At 39.6% G+C, this 5,215-nt stretch overlaps 1 protein-coding gene across 1 annotated transcript in view; it reads right to left on the bottom strand.

Moving 5' to 3' along the window:
* LOC114643553 (protein NLRC5-like) overlaps nt 1–4,774 on the bottom strand; it is a 5,922,889-nt gene extending 5,918,115 nt beyond the window's left edge. Inside the window, exon 1 of the mRNA XM_051925772.1 lies at nt 4,654–4,774. The gene's annotated coding sequence lies outside the window, so the exon portion shown is untranslated. The remainder of the gene's footprint in view (nt 1–4,653) is intronic.
* Nucleotides 4,775–5,215: the final 441 nt, after the last annotated feature.

Here is a 5,215-nt window from a genome sequence, read left to right as displayed (position 1 = left end):
TGGTCTGGGGTTGTTTTGCTGCTTCAGGACCTGGAAGGCTTGCTGTGATAGATGGAACCATGAATTCTACTGTCTACCAAAAAATCCTGAAGGAGAATGTCCGGCCACCTGTTCGTCAACTCAAGCTGAAGCGATCTTGGGTGCTGCAACAGGACAATGACCCAAAATACACCAGCAAATCCACCTCTGAATGGCTGAAGAAAAACAAAATGAAGACTTTGGAGTGGCCTAGTCAAAGTCCTGACCTGAATCCAATTGAGATGCTATGGCATGACCTTAAAAAGGCGGTTCATGCTAGAAAACCCTCAAATAAAGCTGAATTACAACAATTTTGCAAAGATGAGTGGGCCAAAATTCCTCCAGAGCGCTGTAAAAGACTCATTGCAAGTTATCGCAAACGCTTGATTGCAGTTATTGCTGCTAAGGGTGGCCCAACCAGTTATTAGGTTCAGGGGGGCAATTACTTTTTCACACAGGGCCATGTAGGTTTGGATTTTTTTTTCTCCCTAAATAATAAAAACCACCATTTACAAACTGCATTTTGTGTTTACTTGTGTTATATTTGACTAATGGTTAAATGTGTTTGATGATCAGAAACATTTTGTGTGACAAACATGCAAAAGAATAAGAAATCCGGAAGGGGGCAAATAGTTTTTCACACCACTGTATATATATATATATATATATATATATATATATATATATATATATACATATACACATCCACATATCAACATATATATATACACATATATACACACACACACGCTTTATGGGTGATGATTGTTTTATTCTTTTTATGTTTATTTTATTTTATTGTAGAATCAACTCCTATCTGCGCACACCAGGGCGGCCGTGGGCGGATGCGTATGGTGTATTCACTCCATGTTATCGTGCATTGCGCTGTCAGTGGTATTTTGATAAAAGAATTTGAACAACATATAAGAAGCGTATAAATTATTAAACAGTAAAACATTAAAATTTAAGAAGTAAAGTTACATTAAGTACTACTGCAGTGCCTTCGGGTATACCTCATTTTTTGTTTGCCCATTACATGCTTAAATGTATACATTTTTTGGTGCACCTACCCGAGAACACGCGACATATAACCGAGCGTGGGAGAAGCATGGATTTTAAACATGCGTTGAGTTCATCTGCTGGTCTCCCTCGTGGAATAACTGGTAATGTTTGACTAAAATCTACAGCGAGTAAAACGACATTACCTCCTATTTTTTTTTTACGATCTCTGAGATCTTGCTTTTTTCGGTTCAAGGCTTCATAAGCTCTTTTATGTTGTATGGTGTAATTATCCCAAACCATCATCTTTGAATGTTGCAAGACTTTCGCCTTGTATGTAGATCGGGGTAATTACATTCATTGCATTCCTAGTCTGAATCACAATCTGATTGTATGGGTGGTTACCTGACACTGTAGGGTTGCCACCCGTCCTTTAAAATACGGAATCGTGGCGCGTTTGAGAATGAAATTGCGCGTCCCGTTTTGAATCAATACTGGACGGGATTTATCCCGTATTTTTTTTATCATTTTTTTTTTAAAGCAGCGTCTCATGCAAATCATCCCACACGCATTTTATGAAGATGCCTCCTTTCCTACTTTTGATTGGGTAATACTTGATGTCATCGTTAGTTTGATTGGTGTTTTTAACTGTCCAGTGAGGAGGGCGTGTCTTTTAAGTAGAGTCTGCAAAGTGTTGGCACTGAGATGTGGCGTCAGCGCCATAGTTGAAGCCCCTAACGTTGCGGTCAGCAAGTCGGCTAACATCCGCCATGTGCCGTCTTTCAGTTGCGAGCAGCAGATCATAGAATGGTTGAAACTGTTGCCCCTAACGTTGCGCCACGGCGTGTGGTTCATTTATACCTCGTGTCTTCTCATTAAACTTTTATCTCGCGAATATGTTATTGCAATCCGCAGCGGGAGCGTTTGTATAAACTTAATTTAAAGTTACGTTTTACACCGTGCTTTGTTTCCCTTATGAACATGCTTGTATGCTTAACTCGCTCCGTTCTCAATTGTTTAATTAATTTTTTGCTCTTCGCTGTGTGCGGCTCTTCCTCCATTTCCCCCCACTTCATTCTTTTATCTCGCGAATATGTTATTGCAATTCTTAACGGGAGCGTTTCAATAAACTGATTGAAAATAGTTTTGCATTTACCTTTTTAGTAAAAGGCGAGCTTTTAAGCCTGAGAAATCACCCCGTAAATGCACACGTTTAATTGGACATGTGTTAATATGTATGGTTACACAGTATTAAAAGACAGTGAACAACGTCAGTTACCTTTGTTCCCCGCGTTTGATAAAAGGTGAGCTTTTAAGCCTGAGAAATCACCCCGTAAATGCACACGTTTAATTGCACATGTGTTAATATGTATGCTTACACAGTATTAAAAGACAGTCAAAAATTAACGTCATTTACCTTCGTTCCCGCGTGCGACTCGTGCTGTAAATCTCTTCCTTGTTTTTAGTTCACGTGATTACGTAGGAGGCGTGATGACGCGATACGTGACTCCGCCTCCTCCATTACAGTGTATGGACAAAAAATATGTTCCAGTTATGACCATTACGCTTTGAATTTCGAAATGAAACCTGCCTAACTTTTGTAAGTAAGCTGTAAGGAATGAGCCTGCCAAATTTCAGCCTTCCACCTACACGGGAAGTTGGAGAATTAGTGATGAGTGAGTCAGTCAGTCAGTGAGTGAGTGAGTGAGTCAGTCAGTCAGTGAGGGCTTTGCCTTTTATTATTATAGATATATATATATATATATACATATATATATATATACATATATATATATATATATAATATATGTGTATATGTATGTATATATATATATATATATATGACAGCAACACTCATAACAATGACAACACAATTACATTGACAATCATGTTACTTTATTTTTAAAATGTTTCCTTTACTTTTTCATAACCTCTTTAACACACTACTTCTCCGCTGCGAAGCGCGGGTATTTTGCTAGTATATATATATATATATACAGTATATGTGTATGTATTGTCACGCACAAGCGTTTAGGGAGCAGCTTAAAGACCCGATGAGCAGCGCAAAAATCACACGTCAGGGGACAACAGCAGTGTACTAACCCCTCTCTCTTTGTTTCGACAGGAAAGATGAGAAAACGCCACCATGAATTCACCCGATAACCCTAGCCTGCAGACCAAGCCACTTCCAGGTTCCTTCCTTCCCTCTGGTCCCCCAATGATGACGTCACCACATCCCATCTACCTCAGTGACTCCTTTCCCAGCATTTCCTTTCCATTTCCATCCCCACAGCATAAAATGCCCACCAATCATTATACCATTGTCTGTACTTGAACTTTCATGTCTGACCAGTATTTGCAAGCACCAGTTCTGCAGTATACAGGGACGGATTCCCCAACTCTTAAACATAGCTGTTTGTGCTTTCTTTACAGTATACACGTAACAAAATCATCATCATGACAAACCATACATAAAAGATATACTCATGATACCCACTCGTAATCATGAAGGTACATGAACTAACATATACAAACAAAATATTTAACATCTGACAGGGTCAAAGGTCAGCAAAAAAAATAGTCTTTAATGATGACCTAAAAGTAACTAATGCTGTGGCAGACCTGATATAATAAGTTAAGCTATTCCAAAAAGAGGGAGTGATCACCACTAAGAGCATCGGGCTAGTAGATTGTGGTGCTCTCATTGGTGTATAAATGTGAAGGAGGTCTGAGAGGTAAGAGGGGTCCGATTGAAAATCAGTTCTGTACTGCCAATGCAACGAGGTCAGTATTGGTGAGATGTAGTCAATAGGCGAGCAGCAGCATTCTGGACTAGTTGATCGACACCTTCATACATGCGATAGTCCCAATATGATGTTATAAAAGCATGGATGGTCTTTTCACTAAAGGGAAGAAATGCCTTTATCTTGGCTAAAAGTCTCAGCTGGAAAAAAAATGACACTTAACCACAGAAATCTTTGTTCAGTTTTTAACCACCGGTGGGAAAAAAGGAATCCACTTCAACTTTCCCCTCACAAAGGTGTTCTGTGAACTTCCACTGTGTGGAGCTAAAGCACTGCAGACTGAGACGTTCATCTCACTGATGTCAGTCTGTGTGTCCAGTGGATATGCGTGTCCTTCTGATTTGTGACATTATCAGTGTATTCAGTGACATTGGGCACGTCATCTGCACACACATTTCGATTGAGCACCTCTAGGCTGCAGTCTGAGGCACAGTTAAATGTCATATTTGTTTCTCTTAGCTGTCATGTTACTTGTTTCCCATTTTAAAACAAACAAAACTAGGACGACATGACATGTGACGGACACCAGTTGGGTAACTGTGCTCATGCAGTGAATGGTCAGGTCAAGTGACTGCTGACCCCTCACTTCTAGACAGGTCCTATATATGAATACGGAGGAGTACAGCAGTGCATTGGCACCTCTCTCAGGCTGACAAACTAAGTGTGAGTGTTTTATGTGTGTGGCCTCCATTTGCAGGCCTCTGCTCTAACATGTTGTCTGGTTTTCATCTTCTTTGTCTTTTACTCCTATGTGTTTTTATGTTGTTTTCATTACCAGCTCATTAATCTCAATTCAGCTTAGATGACAAGCTCAAGTTCACTTTTCACTTACCTGCTATCACTTCATTCTTCAGTTTTCTTCCATCACAGAGTTTGTTTTTCGAAATTCATGAATGAGCAGATCTTTGTGTGTCTGTCGATGTTCCATCAGTGGGTTTATCAAACACATCCAGTCGTCATAAAGTCAGATCTTCACAGCATCACGTGCGGAGATTGCTATGCTCGGCGTCTGTTTTTTCTTTCACTTTAACTTGGCATCCATCCAGGAGGAACACACCTGAGTCTTAAAGAGACAGAAGATGACAGAAATAAACAAAAAGAAGAAACTCAAATAAATGTCTAACAGTGAGCAAACCTTTTATCTTCTGAGAAGTACAAATCCTCCCACCAGGAGATAGAAGGACATGTCATAGACAGAAGCTCTAGATGAGCAGGTGAGGAGTCACAGTGGGTGAGGACTGCTGATGACCACAGAGGCTTATGTTATTTAAAGTGCTTTATCAGGATAACTTAGGAAGGTCCAAGCAGGTTTGACTCATCATTTTAATAAAATTTAAACATTTAATTTGAATTTCCACTTGTGTAAAGTGTATATGATCTAATTTAATTTAATG

The sequence above is a fragment of the Erpetoichthys calabaricus genome, chromosome 4, assembly GCF_900747795.2.
Source record: "Erpetoichthys calabaricus chromosome 4, fErpCal1.3, whole genome shotgun sequence".
NCBI lineage: Eukaryota > Metazoa > Chordata > Cladistia > Polypteriformes > Polypteridae > Erpetoichthys > Erpetoichthys calabaricus.
The sequence above is the reverse complement of the archived record's forward strand: the minus strand, read 5'-3'. Positions and strand labels throughout refer to the sequence as shown.